The sequence below is a fragment of the Psammomys obesus genome, unplaced genomic scaffold, assembly GCF_907164565.1.
Source record: "Psammomys obesus unplaced genomic scaffold, mPsaObe1.curated_primary_1811, whole genome shotgun sequence".
Taxonomy (NCBI): Eukaryota; Metazoa; Chordata; class Mammalia; order Rodentia; family Muridae; genus Psammomys; species Psammomys obesus.
Window position 1 is genome coordinate 8,228,931 of NW_026586550.1, and position 24,606 is coordinate 8,253,536.

General features: G+C 39.4%; 1 protein-coding gene across 3 annotated transcripts in view; it reads left to right on the forward strand.

Annotated features, from left to right (window-relative positions):
• Nucleotides 1-24,606, forward strand: part of Ptn (pleiotrophin) — an 87,797-nt gene that overhangs the window by 767 nt on the left and 62,424 nt on the right. The window lies entirely within an intron of this gene.

The window sequence follows — 24,606 nt, forward strand, 5'->3', positions numbered from 1 at the left end:
GAGAGAGAGAGAGAGAGAGAGAGAGAGAGAGAGAGAGAGAGAGAGAGCGCTGTTCCAGTGTACCAGCATGAAGCTTTTATTTTCCTACCTCTGCTTCTCAGGTTGCCCCAGCGCTTGCCAACTGCCAGCTGCGGCCGCTCTAGGTGTGGTACATGGGTGGCAGCCTGCCCCTCCTGTGCCTGCTCACAGAGAAACATCTCTCCAGGGCAGCCTACCCTCCCTATCCTGCCAGCCTGTCCAGGAATGCTTCTGGAAGCAATTCACTGCAAAGTTTCAAAGACATGCTTTGAACTCTGTTCTGTCTTGGGGTGTTAATCATACTAACAGACTGGCACACGGGCATTTAGATTTTCAATTTTATCCAAATGAACCAGGGTGTGGTAAAGACTAGTTTAGTAGATGGCCAGAATTTCCGAGGTGATATTCCAGCTGTAACCATAATATATATTTTAGAGGAATGTATTCATTTCCTTTGTGCATGCCTGTAGATGCATATACACACTTATTTGGAATATGATATGGCACACAAATACAACATCACACTGTAGTTTACACATAGAAAGCTAACTAATTCCTGTGTCCCTGTTAATAAGGGCTTTGGAGCTGTAGGGGCAGAGTGAGGCAGGGGAAGCAGAGTGAGTAGCTCCTGCGAGAAGGGAATGCACACTTAAGGGGAGAACAAAGTAAGAAAGTTCTGGTCAGCATCTTTCTTCCTGGAACTATCAGGCATTTTTTTTTTTCTACAGTAGTTTAAGAAAGTGTGTATGTATGTGTGTGTGTGTTGGAGGAAAGGGCCTGGAAGACCCTTCAGGAACTACCAAAGAAAAGCTTTTGAACTAACAACATAATGGAGCAATTTCACGATCCCAGGCAAATGTGGAAGTGATGAAACAGCAGACCCTATTTTAGCCCTTTGATCATCTGGGAATGAATTGTTTTGTGGGAATATTAAAAGGTAATGAGAATGAAACAAAAGAGAAGTCGGCCAACACAGAACAGAAGGCTGGTGTTTTCCAGAGTCATTATGTGCTTTTTAAAGTAAATTATGTACCTTTAAGGCCAAATCATTAGAAACACTTAGAGTCCAGTTAAATTCAAGTATTCAAGTGAAATTAGGATGAATATTATCCCACTCCTCTTTGGGACCTGAGTTATTTCAGTTGTTTCTCATTAAAATTAGAAGATGAGATTTTTAAGTCATTTTATTTTGAGATCTCAATACCATTCTTTTGAACTCTAGAAACTTTTTAAGGTTTAGATTCTCTCACTAGAATTAACGTCTTTAGAAGGCAATCTTTGTCCTGTTGCTCATAGACCCAGGTCAAGACAGTGTCCTCATTTAATGAACTGCCTGTATATGCCATGTCTTCCCCAGGCCCCACCCAACTATATACAAATTATAGTCCCTCTAGATTCCGGATTCAAGCTGTTTGTTTGTGGTTCAAACACTTTATATCCTCAGAGGTAGAGCTGTGAAAGAGACAGAGCTACTGTTAACATTATATTTTAACCATCTGACACCTAAATGTTATCCCATAGGGGATGAGAATAGAATATATTTGACTGTATATTGTGTTATGTGTATTATATATATTTTATATTTAAAATATGTGATTGTCTGTTTTCTAGGACCCCTTTCTATAACACCTGGAACCAAAACCAAACTCACTTATTTAGCAAAAGCTTTTGTGTTTCTTCTCTCTCTCCTTTCATTCTTTGTTTCTTTCTTCCTTCCTTTGTTTCTTTCCATTTTTCCTTTGTTTCTTTCTTTTCTTCCTGTCTTTTTCTCTTCTTTTCCTTTGTTTTTTTGTTTGAGACAAAGTTTCTCTGTTAGTTTTGGAACTCACAATGTAGACCAAGCTAGTGTCAAACTTACAGATTCTCCTGCCTCTTTCTCCCTCGTGCTTGGGGTTACAGGTGTGCACCACCTCTTCTAGGTGGTTTTCATGTTTCTTATTTGGTCCTTACAACCAGCAGTATGTAGCAAGATTGGAGTTTTAAAAAAATGTATATATATATACATATATATGTTGCACTTTAGTGACCTGTTTTGCATTTTTGTAAAACCTGGTTATTGAAAATAACACAAGATCTCTAATTGTTTGTACCAACCAAGTTAATCTTAAGAATCAAATATGTTAGGTTTAAAGTTTTTATTTTCTCTTGGAAATATTTTTTATTTCTCCATTTAGTGGCATCTCCTCTCAGCATTTGTGGTGTGGTGATTTTATTATTTCTCAGTGTGTTCCCTGAAACACTTGGAATTTACCTGAGCTGTATGAAATGCTGTGACATTAACAGGAAGCTGAAGTCAGAATTAAGGTTATAAATGGCAATTTCCCAAACACTTGTGTTCTTAATATGGCATGTGGTGACAAAGGACTTTTCCTTGACTCTTGTACTGATGTTAAGGCCCAACTGAGACTCTTCAGGACAGTGGGACAGCAGGTGTGCTCCACGCCTGAGTTCCCAAGAGTTACTTTGAGGTCTGGTTTACACTGGATCATCCAGCCTCATCCTGACCCAGGCTTTGTGGGTAAAGCTGAGATGGATGAGCAGTGCTTTCTGCTCTGGACACCGCTCTAATGAACAAATGGAAGTGCTCTTGTGTTCCCTGGCACAGACCATGCTTTCTCCCTGTGAGTGGGGACAAAGCAACATGCAGATACGGGCCTCTGGCCTCTTCTTTGGGAGCTGTGCCTACTCTTTCCATCCTGGGTAGATTGGCTTGAGGAGAATTTGGGCCTTGGCTTTTCTTTAGGAAGTCTTTTAATTCTCGGTGGGTGTGTATGGCGGTCAAGATGCCATCTGCTGGGCCCTTTTTTCAGGTACTACAAGCCAGACTTGTAGATGGCAGTTTGCACGGTGCTGCTACAATCTTTCTAGATCAGTAACTACAACAGGCCCTTTATGAAGTTCGTGTAAGGGACTTATATTTAGAAGGGTAACTGCGGAAAAACACTATTTGAGGGATTGTAGCTATGGTAGCACATGTGTATTTGACCATGCATCTCATACTCACCATAATTCCCTATGGCTTAAGGGTAGGCAATGATACCACAGACAATAGTCCATGCCTGAGACATTTTGAGCCATACACTTTAACTTTTCCTAGTGTGCTTTGTGTTTAGGGTCATTTTACTGTCATGAGTTTAGATAAAGTCCTATCTCAAATTAAAAAAAAAAGAAAGAAAAATGCAGTTTTCCTAAGAGTAGAATTCTTAAACTCTTAAACTCCACAAAAGTAATAATAGCATCAAATATAGGCCAACCTGTTTGGATATTCATCTTCTTAATTTTCTTTCATTTCTCCCCTCAGCTTCCAAATATGGACATTTACCTTAAACTTTTTTCCTCTTCTCTCCTCTGCTCTTCCTTTTGATCCTGCTTCCAAAACTCCCGATGTTACCACAACCCTTTGTGATTCCATGGGAAAAGCTGAGTCTCTTTTTTCCTCTCTCTTCTTCTCCCTCCCTTCCTCTCTCTCTCTTTTTTTTTTTTCTATGCTGAGCTCTAGACTGCCATTTTGGTGGTTGTGGTTTTCGGTTTTGTCTTGTTCTAAGATGTGGGGTTTCCTGTGTAGCCCAGGCTGGCCTGATGCTGACACAATCATCACACCTCAGCCTCCTGCACTCTGAAATTATAGGTGTGTACAGATTTAGAGTCCCATTTAAACCCTTTCTTCGTCACTTCCTCCCTTCCTCCGTTCCTTTCTCCTTCTCTCCCCCATCTCTTTCCCCCTCCCTCTCTCCTTTTTTTTTTTCCTTTCTTGCCACCATCCATGAATAAGTACTGAAGGAATCACTGTGGCCCAATCTTACTTTGAAGAACTGATAGAGACTTGATGTTGTTTTATTTCTTCTAACAGACTTTTACCGCTTCTATTTACCTCACTGTCATCATATACTCTGCCTTGGTTACAAAGATAAATAAATATACCTTCATTAAGTTTATGATCTATTTGAGGTATACATAAGGCAGTTAATCACAGAAGGATATATAGTAGTTCGACTTTTATCCTAAGTGGTTCCAGTGAGAAACAAAAAACAGAGCCCATGGTAGGCTTTATCACATTAAATATGTATTTCAAAAGCATCTGTGATTTAGTGCGGATGACAAAAATAAACTCTGATTTCTTCATGTATTCATTTCACATTTGCCATGTAATGGAGCAGCAATGAAAATGGACCTGATAACTTAAAAATTCAGCCTGAGTTTATTCAGAATAAATATAATTGTAAAGTATGATACCTCATCTTGAGGGTCCTTCTTAGATAGATTTGTCGAGATATGAGATGATTGTACTCTAAAGAAATATATATATATATGTGGAGAAAAAAAGCAATCCTACTCCATTTGTCACACATTGAAGCCACAAAAATTGGTCCAAGCCAAAGTTCCCATCAAGGTGATATTCTGTTCTTTCTGTCTCCATCACTCACGTCAGAGAATAGCTTCTTTTCCATCAGAGTAGCCACTGGATTTAGCTAACCATTCCTGCTCAGTACTAGCTTCACTCAGCTACAGATCCCTTAAAGGAAAGGCCAGTCTTCCTCAACTCCAGAGCCCTACAGTATTTAGCAATAGCCCATCAGAGATGCTTGACAGAAGCATGACAAAAAGATAGCTCTGAATACTAGCCATTTTCTTTGCTAATCATGATCCAATCCCATGATGTCCTTTACCCATTCTCCTTGCCTCAGGACAAACATCATGCATTATTACTGATATCCTCAGGCTTCCAGAGGAAATGTCTCTAAACTCATTCTACTGCTTTTATTTCAGCGATCCTGTAGATCTTCAGGATCTTATCCTCATTACACCCCACCTGACCTTCTATGACAAACTCAACATATTGTTTTCATCTCAATTCTAGCCTAGCTATGAAGCCTTTGCTTGTCAGAATCTCAAACTTTTATTTTCCCCATTATATACCTGTAACATATATTCTTGTAGGCTGAACAGGGAAAGCTTAAAGGAAGCAATGCGGCTCCTTTCAAGAATGTATCTGCAACAGAACAAATATTTATAGCTCCCTAGTTTGAATGTTTTCTTTTCCTACATCAAATATAATTATCTCTCTTTTTGTTTAAGTAATTGAATTTTTCTTCCATTAGCTTCTCAAATCAAACCTAAAAGCCAATATGTGTGTAATAAGAGGTCAGATAACCTAGAAAAATCCTGGTCTTCAATGTTCATTGGATTAACTCAATGTGTGAACATCCGGATGCCTGGGTCCATCCGGATTCACAGCTTCAGAGTTTCTGTCTTAATAGGAGGACTCAAAAAACCAGAGTGTACAAGAGGAAGTCTGGAAATGGACAGCATCAGATGCAGGAGCCTTCTACTGACTCCTTCCATCTTATCTTTTATGTTCTCCAACACTCCCATACATGCCACTCCCGTATTTTCAAAGAATTTTTCCTTTTCTTTTCCTAGATCATTCTTTTCTTAGTCTTTTCTTACTACATAAAGTTCACAAATTGAGTATGCTCAAGGGCTGGGATATTTGGCTTTTCCTATCAAGTTTTTTTAAAGATTTATTTTTCATGTATTTTATGTTTATGAGAGCTCTTCATAAGTACCAGAAGAGGAAATCATATCCTCATTATAGATGGTTGTAAACCACAATGTTGTTGCTGAGAATTGAACTTAAGTCCTCTGGAAGAACAGCCAATGCTCTTAACCACTGAGCCATCTCTGCAGCTTCCCATCAAGTTTTGGAGAACATATTTCATATAAGGGACCCCCCAAAAAAGTGTAACCTCCAATGGCTGGCATTAACCAAATGTCAACCTAATCCAAGTCCTTTCTGGGGCCCTGCTTATGGAGGCTCCAATACAGATGAGGGAATAAAGGAGCGGATTCAGAGACCTGGCAGGTCACTGCTGTCATGGATATTGCCCAGTATGTGATGATGAGTGTGTTACCAGGAAATTTGGGGATTTGTTTTTAAGCTCAAGGATGGGAATGCTGATGACAAGCTCTGCTTCCTCAGTGGGTGTAACACTGACAAACTGTAAAACACTCTGCTAAACACAAGCTCACATTATTAAAATCCCGTCTTTATCATTTCTTACTTTTGCTACTGTCCTTGCCATTTTTGCAGAATACCTGGAGATTGCTAAAGATGCCAGATGGTAAGTTTGACCCAGTGAAATGAGGAGGAGGAAAGATGTGTGACAGGAAATAAGAAAAGGAAATCTGAATCATAGGTTTTTTTTTTTTTTTTGTGAGAAGACAGTCTTAAAAAAGGCTAAACTGAAACAGGTATGGCTTCTTTTATTAATTACCAGTGTTCTAGGTCCTGTCTTAAAGGATACACATTACATTGCTCAACTGTTTATTATTGCCACATGTAGGTTTTTAGAGTTCTTGGCACAGCAGTTGCTGCTCTGGCTTTCAGGTTCAGGCTAGTTGCCCAAGGATCTTCCAATAATGAAGGTTGTGATGCCCTAGGCCTCCCTATGGACTGTCCATACATGCTTAAGGACTCCTGGATGATGGCAGTACTTAGGGCTGGGGAGCTCACTTTGAGTAACAAGACACTTAGGTTTGTTTGACAAATGGTCCTTTTGTCATACCTCTCTACACAGGATGTCAATAGATTAATAAAAATCATGAGTGTACTTCATGGAAACCTACATGCAAAATGTATTCACCTTGCTCTTCATCTCCAGATATTTTCAGTATCTGATTGCTTCTCAGAAACTGTTGCATGATCTGTTATTGACTTGGCTGAAGCTCCTGTGTAGTTCAAGTAGCCTGGTCCCATGCCTGAGCACTGTTTCTGCTGGAGTCCTCTGTAGAGGAAGAAAAGGATCTAAGTGTTGTCTCCTAAATTTTCCTTAAAATATTACTAAATGTGTTTGGTAGACTTTGCCTTTAATATTAGAAGTATATATAAGATTAGATTTTCTTTGTGTTATCTGGATTTTGATATCTATCACACATTCTTCTGTTCTCTTCTGTGTCATAATAGAAGAAGGGCAGAAATCATCTTTCTGTGTGACATCTTTCCATGAAAGACTTTGGGATGCCCAGAGAAAAGGCACTCCAGTTTTAAATCAATAGTGAATATAATTTGGTAAAAATCCCAAGGAAGGAGAAAAAAGTATTTTAAAATAAAATTAGTGGAAATTATGCAAAGATTTAGAACAATGTTTTAACAATAGCCTACTTCACATCCTGAGAATATGGACTTTCATGTTTCCTAGTCACTGGGTTTTGCTTTCGATTGTAAAAAACAATCTGCGTGTGAGCATCGTGGACAGTTGACCAAAAGAGCGCTATACGCCATGATTAGAATCTTTGGCTTAAAATAAAAACAGCCTAAAGCTCTGGGGAATATGATTTAAATATTCATGTTCTTAAAAATAAAGGAAGAAAAGAAAGCTACTATAAAACAAACAACCCAAACTGTTTTCTATTTGCATTGTATTTTTTAGAAGCACTTTAAATGAGGAAGCCTAATGGTTCTTCAGGAAAGAGGGTAATTAATTAATTAATTTTAAGCTAAAATGCATGTTTAAATCTTGGAAGGAGACCATCAAGTCTTTCTTTTCATACTCTTCTCTTTCCCAGTTTACCTTATATATTTCATTATTGAACAGTTTATGAGAATATATGAAATATCAAGTAGAGTTCAATGTAGGTCAAACTTGTAAGTTGATTAATTTAAATCATTTGAAATACTTTCCACTGTATTTCTTATTAGAAAAGCAGATATACCTGAAAAAATATGTTTTTCCTGTTCTAGAAAAACATGTTAATGGTATAACTTAATTAAATTTTATGAGAAAAACCTATATTCTTTGGATATACACCGCGTATTATCACTCTGATAAACTTTTACAATTTTTCTGGTATAACTCAAAAACAGTTATATTTGTAATAGTTTGCCCTTCATTCCTATCAACACTGCAATCGATTCATGCAATATTTTAATAGGTATATGCACATTAGCATGTACATTTCTTTCCACAAAATGAGCTAATTAAAATGGAAATTCAGTTTATTTAGCTTGATATGGGTAATTTAGAATTGCAAAAATGCTTAGTAAGTTATGGATTCTTAGTAAAATGATGGAAATAGAAAAATGCAAGCCAACAAATATCCCATGCAGTAAACATGGGTCTCTGTCTCAGCAAAGGATAACTTCTTTAGCTGGGAACAAATTATCTTTAAGAGTTAGCATGTGCCAATTCAAGGTCAAGCTGCCCCACAGAAGAACCCTTTCCATGTAGTCAAGAGAGAAAGTCTCCCTAGGGAAGGTACAGCTGCAGGTCCCTCCCAGGACCCATCTAATTCCTCAGCTGGTCCCTGGAGCCTGGGAAACTTCTGAGCTGTTCCAGGGTTCCAGGGTGGGTATAGCTCACTGCAGGTGGGCAAGCTCCAAGGCCAGCAGACCTCTTTGATGCCTGTCGCTCCAGGGCTTGGCAGCCTTCAGGGGAGTTATTTATTTGCTCTGTTATTATTTGGAGTGACTAATGTACAATTGGCTCTAGTTGAAAGTGGCTTGGATCAAATTGGGGTTTGACAACCACATTGTTGATCACAGAAGAGGGGTGAAAGTCAAATGCCTTTCTTGTCTATGCCAGTATTAGCATTCCCACCAACTTTAGCCCCAAGTGTTTTTCACTCTTTTTAAGTAGCATGTTGTTCTGATGGCGAGGAAATGATGGTTCCCCTTTTGATATGTGATATCTGGGCATTTGAAGATGTACTTCAAGGCTGTCATGAATGAATTTGGTTTGGAGAAGCAGATCAAAAACAGTTCAGAAGAATAAATGGGTAGATGTGGATTTCTAGCAATTTCTTTTTAAACAGACATTTCCCTAGTGCAGGCTGGTTCTGTGAGCGTCTGATTCCTCCAGTGAGTTCTCTTACAAGAGGTTAAATGGGAGCCTTTGACTTTAAAGGCTGCACAAAAGATGACCAAAAAAACCAAAAACAAAACAGACAAATAAAAAGAGAATGAAAGAAAAGTGGATTTGACCAGAGGTCTTAGAGAACATCCAAGAATGGGAGAGAGCACAGCTTTAAGCTTATAGAAAGGAACTTTAGAACTCAGAAAAGTCCCATTTAAACAGTGTTGAAGGTTCTTTCTCCTCAGACAAATGATTTGGAGGATGCTGTTGGGTCCTTTGGTTGGTATTTGTTAGGAAATTTCCTTGGGGCTGACTTGCCTTGCTCACTTTTTCAATCTCCTGGTTCAAGATACCTCTTTCCAATGACAATCTCATGAAGCTAGCCTCACTCTGGGGAGTAGCTCTGTTCCTTCCTTGATCTTCCCAGAGGGAGTTCTTTGAAGATAAAGTAGCCTTAGCTGTGCCTGTAAAGATTACTCCCTCAAACAGGACCCAGAGCTGGAGAGCATGGTCTAGTGGTGAAGCTGCTCCCTTGGCATCCTGTGGACCCTGACCCTCAGTAAATGATAACTGAATTAGAGAAGTGTGGGATCTGTTTTCCTGAGCTGGAGCACGAGGGAGTCCCCATCAGCTCAGGGCTCAGCTGTTATTTGATCTATCATCTTTCTGACTTTGTTTTATGCCTTGACTCATGTGTACCGAGTGTGGTACACAAAGCTAACTAGTTCTATTTATTTATTTATTTATTTTGCTTTTTTTTTTTTTTTTCTCTGCTCAGAAGAAACTTGTGCTTGGATGTTTTATCAAGAATTCAAATGTAATTATGAAAAGCAAACATGGCTCTCTTACCTTCTCCTTTCAAATTGCTTTCTTCCTCGTTTGATATTCAAATCTACACCAACGTATAACCAGATTCATGATTATCATCTTCTGGACCTTGGGCACCAGCAACTGGAGAGGGGTTCATAAGAGAAAGCGTGAGTTTTCTTCTTTAGCAAGGAATGCCAGCCTAAGAATTAGAGGCTGTTTTCTTTTTGTTGTTGTTGTTTTGTTTTTGTTTGTTTGTTTTTCTCTCAAACAGGAATGGAATGTTGGTCTTGAAACCTGGCATGGGATAGCTAATCTTGCCTCTTGATAACATTTAAAGAAAATCACAATTTTTGAGAATATTAGACTATTATTATTTGTATCTAGTCTACATCATAACATGGCAGTTGTATCAGCGAATCTTTTAGACCTGGAATGAGCCCAGAATCCCTGGTACTGGAGACTTAGAAAAGCGTGCATATCTTGGGAAGGTTTTAAAGACCATTAGTAAAATCTTCTCAGGGAGTAAGTGGAGAAAGGATGAGACTGGTTTATCCGGCACACCTGATTTTTACTGAAATGGGGAAAACTTGAGAAGGAGGGTCACATGCAACTGAGAGTCATTCAAAGTGCACACTGGAAAGAAAGAATATAGAAATACGAGTAAGTATATGCTAAAACAAATTCACAGACTTGGAAATGTACCCCACAACACAGCATCCAACTGGAATTATTTCCTCTTGGATGTTTTTATATGAAACTGTTTCAATTGTTAGATCATCTTGGATTCTAGATACTTGTATTTAAGGAAGTCATTCTACCGAGTATGACTCACAATGGCTGTGAATTTTAAGCTGCTTTTCACTAAGCCTGCCACATGGTTAACAACATGTATGGACTACTTTCAGCATATCACTACCTGAACTAGCATGAAGTTGACACACTCAATCCATGCTTGTTATTGGAAGGAATATAGTCAACCTTTTATGTACCTTCTGTTTCCCTAAGGCACTCATTTCTACGTGCCAACAAGTTAAAATATTAACTGGATTCTCAAGCTGAAAGTTGTGACAAGAGTACTCATTTTTTTAAGCATGTACAAATTTTCTTTCCTGCTTTATCCTTTGTGCTTAAAGGACAGTTCTAGTATCTATGCTGCTATCACTCGGAGCCCCTGGCCACTCCCACTTTCCCTGCTGTGCTCAGAGATGTGTGGCAATAAGTAAACATGTCAGGTCCACACTACCTTTGAGATGTTACTTCTTGGCACTGTTAGGGCAGGAGTAGACTTTCTTCCTTACCACTAGATAATTCTAGAGACTGAAGACCTTGATTTCTTTTTTAAAAATTATTTTCTAGCTTTTTTATTTGTTTGTTTATTTTATTGAGCACTGTTTAACAGTAGTGATGACAAGTGGTATTTATTGAGTGCCTTCTCTATCGTGGATGGCATGATATTAGATCTTTGAATTAAGTTCTCTGCTAAAACCGTCCAGTAACTTTGGACGATTTCGACCATTTCCTCTCAGATAAAGGAGCTGAATCTCAGGTTGGTCATATCATAAAAGGTGGTAGGTCATGGAATTAACATTGTAGTCTAAGTTCATCTAACATAGGCATTCAATATGACACTCTTCTACTTCCATCACTTATTCAATGACAAATATTTGAAGTATTTTGGTTCAATATTCCTATATTCTTCAGAGCTAGATCCAGTAACAGGCTCTCACACTGTTAATATACTTTTAACTCATTAATGTTTGTGGAACACAGCATTAGATAATGAATGTTGCTGTTAGCTGAGGTCCCCTTATTGTATATTTCTTGCATACTGATTCATTTCTAGTTGTTTGCACAGACATCCATTTACCTGGCATGGTGGTTTCAACATGACTGTGTTGAAGAGAGGGCTCATCTGGGACTCAAGGCAGGAGCATTTCTAGCTGCTGCTCTCTGATCCTCTGGCCTACTATCACCTGACTTAATTGTTGAACTGCTCTATTCCAGCCCTAAGGGAGGCCACAATGCTGTGTTTGTTTGTGTATGAGAGTCCCTGGCATTGATTAGCAGCAAGCTACAGTGCAGCTGAACATACAATAGGGACCAAAGGATGGGGAAAAATCCTGCTACAGTTTCCCATTGGAAAGCATTCACTGTCAAAGCTCGGACATCCAACAGTGGGGCACAGAGGAATAGAGGCTGGGAAAGGTTAGGTGATGGATTCTCCACGCCCTGCAGCCCGTTGTGTGCTACAAGGTCACTCTGTTACAAGAAGCACTGAGCCTCTATACCTCAAAATGTCTTTCATGGTTTGGCTTGGAGACTATTATTAATGAGGTTTGAAGAGGGCCAAAGCGTGGAGGGCTGGAAACTGTAAGGAAACTCCAGGATGACAGGAAAGAGGGCAAAGATACTGAAAATGATACACCTGCCACAAAGAACAGGTCTACACAGTTAATGCATCATTAGTCTGGCCACATGGAAGAGCTGAAAATAGACAAAGCCTCAGTTCAATCAATAGAACAAGTAAATAGGAAGTATTGGTAGACTGAAATTTACTTTTTGACTGAAATGGAAAACATAAAAATGCACATATATATGAGGCTCCATGTGATATTTTGGTACATGGATGCATTGTGTAATGTTGAAATCAGGTTAACCATACATAGCTTTTCAGATATCCTTTCTTTGTGGTGGAAACACTCAAGTTCTTTTATCCTCATTATTTTTTTAGAATACATAGCACATTGTTGCACTCAGACCTCAGACCGTTGAGCACATCAGAATGGAAAGTAGGAACTTTTATTTAACATCATAGACAAAGTCAGTGGTTTCAAGTTCCAAATGACAATTGCGTTTCTTCTCCTGTCATGGAATTAAATCTTAAATCTACTATAAGCACCCTTTTCTTCCAGAAGGTGTATTACAAAGTATCTGCTTGAAGGGCAGGACTCTGGGGTTATGCTGAAAGGAACACTTTAGTAGAGAGGATTTTCAATATACAGACTGTTTGTCTAAGCTATATTGTCTTGTTACAACAAGACCTCGCCTGTTATTGTAGGCTGTGGATTCCATTGGAGACATTGTAAGAGAAAAAGAATATTTGTAGGTAGAAAATAAAATCATAGAGTCACTCAATCAAGGTTTTCAGAGGAGAAAGACCTACCTTCTCTGGGAGAAAAGGGAATCTGGGGCAGTGGTAAGTTTTAAAACAAAACCCAGAATTGAATTGCACACAATAGAAAGGCAGGGGAGAAGATAGAAATTACACCAAGTGTTAAGATTTAGATGTGAAATGTCTCCCACAGACTTGTGTGTTTGAATACTTGGTCCTCAGTTGGTGGTACTCTTTTGAGACATGGTGGAACCTTTGGGCATAGTTCCTTGCTGGAGGACCTAGGCAAAATAGAGATGGGCTTTTGAAGGTTATAATCTTGTCCCACTTCTAGTCTAGCTCTGTACTTCCTGATCTGCTGAGGTGGAATGGGCCTGTCCACACTGTCTTCCAGCCTTGAGCTGCATTATATCTTTTCATCTTGGTGGACTAAAACTGGGAGCCAAAACAAATGTTTCCTCCTTTAAGTTGCTTCTATCAATATTTTGTCAAATAGTGAAGAAAGTGCTTAACAGACCAAAGCAGTGTTGGGTGTGGGTAGAGGAGAAATGAGCTTGATTTGGAGTATCCAGGAATGAACACCAGAGTTGGAGGGAAGTGTTGAAAATAATAGTATGGCCTTTTACACGCAAGCTAAGCTGCCTTGGCTTGGATAGCAAAGAATCACTGAATGTCCTTTAAAAGGGAGAAGAAACTTGGTAAAGTGTTGTATAGGGAAGGTCGTTCTGGGAAAAGTTACACTGAGATAGAGAGGGTCTATGTTAAGTAACAAGAATACTGACATAAATATGTTGATTTCCAGTCTCCGGATTATACAATCTAGTCTCAGGACACCAAGTTGGAATATCAATAGGTCATCAGGGCTGTGGTCTAGCTGTGCATATTGAAAGGATATAGGAAAGATATTTAAATCAGCAATATGGATCAAAACAGGCTTCCAGAAAACAGTGTTTTTTTGATTTGTGATTAAAGAATATTGAGGGGAGCATATTTATGGTAGTAATAATGGTGTGAATGCTTAATTCATTCTTTTCCAGGAATAATTACTTTAACTGATCCCCCTTACTTGTCTTTCAAGGTTATTGCTTTTTATGATAACAACTGAATGAATGAGCAAATGGATAGTGGAATACATTTCTAAAGCCTTGTTTAAGTCAGGAGTTAGGAGGGATCTTAAAATCTGGGATGTCAAAAGAGGCTCAAATACACAATAAGGACATTTGCTCAACCATGTTTGTAGCAGCTTTATTTGTAATAGCCAGAAGCTGGAAACAGCCCAGATGCCCCTCAGTGGAGGAATGGATAAAGAAATTGTGGTACATCTACACAATGGAATATTACTCAGCAATAAAAAACAAGGAAATCATGAAATTTGCAGGTAAATAATGGGATCTGGAAAAGATCATCCTGAGTGAGCTGTCCCAGAAGCAGAAAGATGCACACAGTATATACTCACTCATATAGACATATAATATAGGATAAACCTACTAAATCTGTACATCTAAAGAAAGTAATCAAGAGGGAGGACTCTTGCGAAAATGCTCAATTCCTATCCAGAAAGGCAAAGAGGAATGGGCATCAGAAGAAGGAGAAAAGAGGGAATAAGTCAGGAGCCTGACACAGAGGACCTCTGAAAGGCTCTGTCCTGCAGACTATCAATGCAGATACTGAGACTTATGTACAACCTTTGGGCAGAGTGCAGGGAATCTTAGGAAAGAAGTGGGAAAGAGTAAGATCTGGAGAGGACAGGAACTCCACAAGGAGAGCAACAGAACCAAAAAATCTGAGCACAGGGGTCTTTCCTGAGACTGATACTCCAACCAAGGACCATGCATAGAAATACCCTAAGACACAGATGTAGCCCATGGCACTATCCAAGTGGGTTCCATTGTAATAGGAACAGGGACTGTCTCTGACATGAACTGATTGGCCTGCTCTTTAATTACCTCCCCCCTGAGGGAGAAGCAGCATTACCAGGCCACAGAAGAAGACAGTGCAGCCACTCCTGATGAGACCTAATTGACTAGGATCAGAAGGAAGGAAAAGGAAACCTCCCCTATCAGTGGACTTGGGGAGGGGCATGAATGCAGAGGGTGGAGGAAGGGAGGGATTGGGGTGGGAGGGAGGGAACCACAGGAGGGATACAAAGTGAATAAAATGTAATTAATAAAAAAAATCTGGGACGTAAGTACCCTGATATAAAATTAGTGAATTAATGGTGAGTCAAAAATGAGATGCTGAAACCAGTCAACTTGGGAATTCTAGTGCCATCACTAAAGAGGGCAAATATGAAGGGAGGATTCATTTGGAGAAGGGGTGAGTGCTCCCAGTCTAAGGTAATCATGAAAGGCAAAATTACCACTGGAACTGAGTGGGAGCTGGGCACAGACTTCCTGGGTGTTTCTGAGTTTCATTGGCATCCTTGATCCCTGGGAGAAATCAGCCTTAGACCTGCAAGCCTGGTTGTGGTAGTCCGGCTGCCGCCTATACTCTAATTTCCCAGCGTTATAACTGCATCTTTTTCCTTAGGAGCTTTTCTAACATATTCTCTCTGAAATGTCATAAAAGCATGCTAATAATTTTTCTTTGCAGAAGATGTGTTGCATGATGTTCTTATGTAGGGGTTCCTTAGATCCATGGACTTTTAAGAAAACACTAAAGTCAGGTTTAGATCTTTCAAACAAATATGAAATCTTCCAGAAGAAACCAGTTGACATAATAAGAGTCATGTGTCATCCCAGTGTCCATACTTCTACTCACTGAATCACTCATAGAAATGCCCATCTTACTTGACACTGTTCATTTTCCTGTGTCAGAGGAATGTTCTTCTGCTGGTCATATCAGAGTCATTACTTCCACAGCCAGTGGGAAAGAGAGTCCCTTGTGAAATTCAGCTCTGGAATGGCAGTGAAAGCCACACTGTTAGGGTTCAGTACACACCGGCTACAGTCCACAGAATCAACACAGTTTAGGGATGTAGTCAAAGGCAGAGGCAGCCCTAGTGCTCACGGCTGAAGGGCTCCTGTCTTGGGAGGATGTCCAGCAACACTGGCGGTGTTTCGTGGTAGACTTTTGCCCCTACACATGGCCTGCGGGGGACGTAAGATGTTCCCTTCCTTTCTCCTACTTTCTTCATCCCATTCCAGGTTCTTCCCTCTCAGTGAGAGCAGGAAGACCACAGATCAGTTTTATTTTTCCTTCCTTAAATTTTGTTTGTCCAGCTTGGTTAAATGGAAAGAAAGCCCAAGAAGTAAAAATTGTCTGGGTTCCAAGCCTCAATTTAATCGTGATTCAGGAGGGGCAGGAAGTGTCCTGGGGAACCAGATTAGACAAGGCATTTTTTAAAGAAAGCCGTTTAGCTCTCGGAATCTGTTATATTCATTGTGATTTCAGATGAAAGCCTTTAGTCAACAATTTCTGGTCCAGGAGGGTAAAATAATAGATTTCATTGAAGGTTTGCCTCCTTGGTTCCTTTGAATAATGCAGCTTCCGCCAGAGTGATTTCACTGTCGTGACCCACTTGATATTTTAAAAGGAAAGATACTTTATTTAGACTTTTCTTTGATAGCATCCATTACTAATAGCAATCTACTATGTTGCTATTGGAAAAATTGTTTTCTTACATCTTATCTCATTACCTTCCTTAACTGATTCTATAAACCAGTTTGATTATGATCACCGTCTTCACACATCAGAACAGTGAGGTTCTGAGAATGAAGGAAGTCCACCAGAGTTCCTATGAAAAGGGGCGCGGCAATTACCTCACCTGCCTTGTAAACTCTTCTGGAGTAATTATTATGGTCCATAGAGACTGTGTGGCTTAAAACATTGTTCATGAATATGCTCTTATTTTTAAAAATTCTTTATCCGTGTGTGTATGTGCATGTGTAGGTCAGAAGACAGGTTTGTAAAGTCAGTTTTCTTTCTTTACCTTTACTTGGGTTCCAGGGACTGAACTTGGATCATAAGATTTGCGTTACCTAGTAGCAAGCACCTTTACGCACTGAACCATCTTATGGCCCCAAAGTACTGCTTTTAAAAGAGCAGTTTAGCCAGGGGCATCATATGGGGCTACACGTCTTTTTTCCCAGTACTCAGGAAACAAAGGCAAAGGCAGGCAGGTCTCTGTGAGGCCAGCCTGGGCTATGTAGTGAGTCCCAGGAGAGTCAGGGCTATGTTCGGAGACCTTGGATTAAAGAAACAACAAAAACAAAACAAGAAAACAAACAAATAAACTCCACAAACTCATGATAAATATATAAATAAACAGACAAAAAATGCACAACAGTTTGCCTACATTAAGATCTCCTGGGGTATATCACTATGAAATAAATTTTTCTAAAGGTGAAGACTTAGGAATATTCATTTAAAATTATTCATCTTATTTTTGAGATCATAACATCGCTACATCATTTCTCTCTTTCCTTTCCTCCTCCAAACCTCATATACCCTCTTTGTTTTCTTTCAAATTCATGGCCTCTTTTTTTCATTAATTGTTGCTACATGAAAATACTTGTTTTTAATGCTAAAAGATATCCATCAACAGTAAGGTTTGAGAGCTTTTTGTATGTGTGTATTTATACATATATATATTATATTCAGCATATATTTTTTAAAAAGGCTTATTATGACTTCTTATTTTGGAACAGCATTCTAGAATAACTTGAAGTAGGTCTTCAAGTCTAGATTAGACTTTAATAGGTACTAACTTTGTCTTATAATTAAACTACTTGAACTTTTCAAGCCTCTCATGAAATTATAGACCCAGGTGAAAAGACCTCTAGGTCCTTTAAAGCTTTTATTTCCAGACCAAGCTCTTGCTTCAGGCACTGATTCTTTCTTCTTTCCCCTCTGGAATTGCTTTCTGTCTGTGTCTGAAACAGAGGGTGCCTGGTGTGATATTAGGTCATGTAGAAGCTCAGTTGAAATTCAGACTCTCAGATAACACCCCAGTCTCTGAAGCTGGGGCTGGAAAGCTACGTTTTGGCTAATTCCTGGTGGCTTTGATTTGTAAGAAAGTTCGAGAACTAGTGATTTAAACACTTGATCCTGCCTAGTCAATGCTGGGATGCTATCCATAACTGCCCTGTTTGTCTTCCTAAATCTGAGTGTGATGGTCTATTGCTGTGTATCTTAGGGAGAAGGGCATTAAGAAAGTTTATCTTTCATTCCTAAAAGTCACTTCCAAGTGTAAGAGCCAATTTTCCTTGTTTTTAAAATAGCTTATTACACATATAAAAGTACAAAGGTCACTTGAAAATTTTGACAGAGAAGTGAAACTTTAGTTACTGAAAAACATTTGTGTTTGGATCCATTACGCCACTGAATTAATTGACACTAGCTGTCCAGCAACATAGTTTATTCATTTATTCAATATAGTTTATTCATTTTTCTAAGACAAGTATGCATCACAGTCACTGACCGATCACATCCTTTCATTATGCATGTATAGTGGATCACTTACGTCTGTTATTCACATTAAGCACAGAACACAAAGCATGTGATATGCTTGTCTCCTTATCTCCTGGAATAAACTGTAAGACACTTTTTCAGAAATGGGAAATCCGAAAGAAATTGGCCAACGGAAATACAAGCACAGACAAGAAAGGAGAAGGAATTTAACAGGAGGGGAAACTCAAAGAGAGGTAAATGGAGTGAGATAAGTGTGAGAAACACTGACACTGTGTCTGAGATCCACTGTGCAGCAAAGACACTTTGTAAAGATAGAAGACAAACTGATCCATGTAAATGGGGACAGAGGCCTGACAGCAAGAGAAGACTCTGTTCCCAATGGAACTGAAGCTAGCAACAAAATTGCTTTAAAGGGATTTTAGGCTCTGTTTGGCAACATTAAGAGAGTGAAGAGTGAAATGTTGAAAGCTGAACCAAACCTAGAAAGGTGTCTGACAGCTTTCCAAGGAGGGAAAAGGCAACTGTTACATGCTGTAATTTTTCCACAAGAGCAAGAGAGTAATCTGCGCAAATCAATCCTGTGAAATTTCCCCCAAACCTTCAAATTTCACTATCTTTGTTTTATCACAGCATAGTATATAAATATTGTTTTTTTTCTATATCTTAGTTTATTTATTCTTTTACAAATAGATCAGTTGTTATTTCCCCAATTAATTATTAGAGTTGCTTTCCATGGTGTCTGGTTGATCATTTCTGCTGTCCCTTAGAACCATGCAAATCAACAACTGTGGGCCCGTATGCCACTCTTGAAAAGCAACAAACTGAGTTAGGTTTCATAGTTTTGAAATAGAGTTCAGAGGCCACCAGCAGAACTCCATCCATTTATCTACCCACAAACTATTTATGGAGTGTTGGTCCATGCCTCAAGAACACACAAGTAGAAAAACCAAGGTGCCTGCTTTCATTCTCTGTATTTAAAGGCAAGCCACACATGGTCAGTTAGTGGAAGGACTATGCAGGGAATGAGAGGAAAGTGATAGAGGACCTGTGTTGTGAGGGAAGGAAGAAGGTGAAAAATGAGAGTGTGGAGAGAGTTCGGAGTCCCATTTCAATGTTTCCATTTATGGGCTGAAGTAAAACAAAACAAAATAACAACAACAAAACCCCAAATCTACAGTGTTAATCTCATTTAATATAATATCTCAAAACTGAAGCCTAGACTTATTTTAAACTTTTGTTAAAATAACAATAAAATATATTTCCGTTAATATTCAATGTATCATTTAATTTATCCTGCTCATGTATGGCATAAAACTAAAAAAAAAAATTTATAAATGGAAACTTAAGAGTATGATAACTTTTTTTATAATTTAAGCATGAAAAATGTTTGTTTTCATATATTTTAACCTGAAGTTTTTGAACCAAAGCCCTGGTCATACTTCCACTAAGATATGAGATGAGAAGATGAGATGTGAAGAGAACTGTTTTGATGAACTGTGTTGGTAAAACAGATAAAGGTCACTCACACAATAGTCAATGTACAAGAATAAAAACATTGGCACAAATAAATTTATATAATGCAGATTATCTTTTAGCCTCAGCCATCTGAGAGGTCGGTATTCATAATTAGCAATGCCAGCAGAAATTTCACCACAAGTGGATACTAATTCATTTTCTAATTAGCAGCTGGAGATGAGTGAAGGCAATGAGTTACCATTTTGGGTGATGATATATAAAATAGGACCTCAGAGGAAGTAAAACATATGCATTTTGTGGAAAAAGAAAAAATCAACAACAACAAAAACAACTTTAAAGCCATAGAGGAATCTAATCCATATTTGATTGAAAAGATTTTATTCTAATAAAACAAACATAACATCTTGTTGACTCTTAGCTAAGCTGTGAGCTGGTCGAAAGCCTGGCCTTAAGATTGCTTGATAAATAAAATTAACCTCCCAGTTTGGAGTTGACAGCAGGAAGTGACCTTGAAGATTATTTGCTTGTTTAGCTGTGCTTAGCTGAGCATGGGTTATATAATTCACTACCATGAGAGCAGGAAAGCGCAAATGACAATAAGGCAAGTGAGTCCTAACAGCTGTCCAGTCATCACCTTAACTGTCCATTAGCCTGGGTGCTCTGAATGGGACACCTCAGGCACAAAACATATTGTGGGAATACTCATTAGAGCCTGAGCACATGCTGTCTGCCTCAAAGCTCACTTCGAGTCTGTGAAAAACACAGGCAGAACTCATAACATACAGTGCTCTCCCAAACCCAGGTTGCTCTGCAAGAAGAATAACCATATCAGGATGTGTGGGAAGGATAAAAACGTTCCCTGTGGGCTGGCTCCACATAGAGTTGTGTGACCAGAGAAAGCAGTGAGCTGGTTTGTGAGCAGCAACTGCTGTTAGGATTGCAATTCAATTGGCAAGAAAACCAATAGAAAATGTATTGTGTGAAGTTGAAAATAAAAGCCTACAGGGAAGTTTATTTATTTTTCTTTATGCAGTGTCCAGAGTTATATTTCTCGCCAATGTTCACCCTCTTCTCCTATCTAAATACCTTTGAAGATGCCCCCTACTTTAAAACATCTTTTGGTAATTGATTTACATTTGATACTGGCCTTATATTTCTAATCTCTGTAAAATATAATGTACTATGTATTAGCCATGCAAAAGCAGGCATGAAGCTGTAGGGAAAACCCGGCAGCGCTCAGCTCTGTGTGAAAAGGCACAGTTACAGCTGCAGTTTGGCAGATTGCATAGTTAGAGCATATACTGCTCACTCATGATGTGACACGGAAGTGTGCTGTTTCATGCTACGATGTTATAGCCACCCTCCTTCCCCGTGTGTTTTTCACTGTTTCTAAGCGGTGTGTGAGAAGTACAGCTTTTTTAGGGGAAAGAGTTCATGGGAGTGTGTAGGCTAATTTCAGTGAAAGATGGAGAGAGAAAAAAAAAGTAAGACCATTTTATTCCCTTATGGTATAAATCCTAGTAATAAAATTAAAGCTAATGAATGGTTAAATAGGAATGTATTACATTTATGTTTTCCAAAGTAACAGCGGCACCGTGAGCACATGTTGACTGTAGAAAGGGATATCATGACTAATAAAGATGGAGGCCATTGTTTTTGTTTGTTTATTTTTGTTTCGTTTTTTAAATGTCACAAGACACAGTGCTGTTAGGTAACGGAACATCTTTAGATGGGGTAGACCAGTAGGTCAGTAGGTCTGAAGGTAGACTGAACTGTGACCAAACTATTTGATCCTTGGCTGTTACAGGATCAGCTATTTAAATGCTGCTGTGAATGTTGGCAGAACAGGTGCCCGCATAGCTCGAGGGCAGGTCACACGCCTGGCCTATTTCAGCAAAAGGGCTGAAATAGTCTCCTCTTCCCCTGAGCTATGATCATTTACTCTTGACAATATGCTCTTACTTTCATCCATATGGGTTTCCATACTCTTTGTGAACACTAAGAGACAGTCTGAAAATAGGTTGGATTCTGAAAAAAAAAAAAAAAAAAAGAAAAATAAAACCCCACAGGGGAGAAATCCTAGGTTTTCTTATACAGTTGTTAAGCTGGGGGTAGTGGGGGGGGTAAGATATATAGTGATCTGAACAGAAAGGGGAGAGCACAGAGGTCTCAGGAAAATGTTTGCTTCGAGCTTTTCAAATCACTTTGATTCAGTGTGAATTTTAAGCACTACCACAAAGATCTAAGTAATGCTGTCTTTGGAGTCTTAAGATTCCTAACAGCCATGCAAGGGAGTCAAGGCCAAATGTGAAAAACTGAGCATGTGGGGCAGAAAATCTGACAAATGTTTCATATATATTATTGATATATTCATTTATTAACCAATTTAGTTAGTCCTTACAGGAACTTAGAAAAGCATAGAGAGTAATGAGCAGCATGTCAGACATAAGGACATTGGCACTTAAGGTTGTTAAGGAAACTGTAGGTCTTAAAAATACACAACCTATACTCAGAGAGAAAATATTTATGCTGCTCTAGAACTCACGTCATATATCAAGTCAGAAGAAAAAGAGCTTAGCTGTTGTTGGGTTGAACCTGTGAGTGAAAAATAGTGGCTATGGATAAAAGAGCAATATACAAATATCAAAAGGGGAGACATGACACCTGCCATCAACATTCCAGAGATCAGCAATGATATGTGGGTGCTCATCTGGGAGGGGTTAATTCTCTTTGTTATCATATTGGCTGCTGGCATGTACTTTTTCTTACTTGCAACGTAACTGTTCTATTTTATAAGGAACTCAAGGTTTTATTGTTTGCTTTTTGGTTTTGGTTTTGTAAGTGAAACTCATTTCTCAAAATCTTCAGCCGGGAAATAGCAAAGACTAGGGGTGAATTCAGGTAGTCTGTCTCTAAAATCCATTCTATTAACAACTTCATAGCAAATGAGGGTCCCTCAGGGACCCTCAGGGAAGGGACAAGTTCCCACCACCCAGAAAAGCCTGTGGCCATTTGTCCTACCACTTGTTAACTCACTGCATACACAAACAAATACATCTCTGAAAACAGTAGGGATTCAAAGTTAAAAGTAGATCTAAAGCCCACCATTTGTTGCCTTAAAATTAGATGAGATGAGCTCAAACTATTTATAAATGTCTATACCAACAGCCACAGAGATAGAATACTACATGGAAGACCATGGAGTATTCTGAGTTTCTCGTCTTTGGTACTCTCTGGAATCGCTAACGCCATCAGGAGGAAAAGAAGGTTATGTTGCTCAAAAACTTGGCCCTTTTTGTACGTCTTTGCCCTGAGCCTTCCACCACCACTGGCTTCCTGTGAGGAAGGGCCCATGTCGTTAGGGATGTCTTTACATGCTGAAGTTCCCTTCACCTGTAACTGTGTGCATCCTCAGGGCACTGGCTGATGCCCGCCAAGCTTTATGCATGCCCTGCGGGAGCCAGGGTCTCCTCCCAATCGTTTTCTTCGTGCAAAGGCCGTACTTTATGTGATATAAGGATTTTATTTCTCAAAAATAATTTTAAAAACTTGACTTTTAAAAATCTTGCAAATAAAATAAACATCATAAACACAAATTAATTAGATCCGAAGTTTGTATACATCTCAATGACAGTTAGGCTAGCCATTCACAATGGATTTTGCACTTTCAGGGTGTTATTCCCTTTCCCCCGTAAAGTTCCCTTTAAGACTGCCTTGTTGACAGATTGAATGTCCTACATGTAATCATCTTTACTGTATTTAATTAAGATTTTCTTTCAAGAAGACTTGCAAATCCACAAAGAGAAAAGAAAAGGAATGAGCTAGCTACCTGTTAGTGCCTGTATTGATGTGGGACTGGAGTATTTTGTGGTTTCAAAGATGAAAAGCAAGTGAGTAAAGTTTTTAAAGTCTCCAGAATTTCCCCAGTAGAGGCTCCTAGGTATGTGGGCAGATAATCTGAGGTATTGAAATTACGGGGGCCTCTGGGATTCCCATAGGACCCATGTGCTCACACCCACTCCCCAGGTAGGACACTTTTAAAGAAAAAAAAAATTGAACTTAAAAATATTCAGACTTTTAAAAATTCTTGCGCAAATTTAAGTCACAGAGCACATGGGGTGAAACAAACAAACAAAACTCCAAGCAATCAGAATGACGAATGCCTGCAGGCTAGAGGAGGAGGGGAAGCAGGCCAGAGGCTGCACACCTTGCTACTGCTCTCCTCAACCGGTCTCTGTTCTTCATGCCTCTCAGCCCTCGTGGGTTCACTGACAGCCTTCGACCAGCTAGAGCTGACTACTTCTCTTCTGAGTGAAGTTGCTGTGCATGTGTGGAAATGGGGGTGGGAGGAGAGAGAAAGAGACCATCAACCTGAGAGCCGCCCCACATCCAGCAGAGCGGCTGGGCTTGGGGAACAGACAAAGCGGCTAATTGTGAGCAGTTCCACTTAGGGGCCTGGGAAACTTGAGCACAGAGGGGTGGCTGTGACCCATTTGGCAATAGCAGGGCTGGCCTTGCATATTTCAGCACCCTAGATGGTCAGACACCTGGGGTTTCTCATAAGTACAGCCCTGTTCTTGGAGATTTATGACATTTACCAGATCTGGCAGCTGGCTAATCTGCAGGAAAGGTAATTCTTTAAGAGGCCCAGTCTGCAAGACAGGGCTCCGCAGGAGGGCTCCGGTTCCCTTCTTCATTCCATTCAAAGCTTGGACAATTTAGCTGCAATGAAAGTTCTGTCTGAGGCTGGGGAGTTGGCTGTGCGCTTGCTATGCAAGCATGAAGACCTAAGTTTGAAACACCAGCTCCTAAGTATTGAAACCAGTGTGGTGATCACAGCAGTATGCTGTGGAGGCAGGGGAGTACCTGAAGCTTGCTGGCCTGCCAGTCCAGCTGAAATGGCAAACTCCAGATCTAATGGAAGAT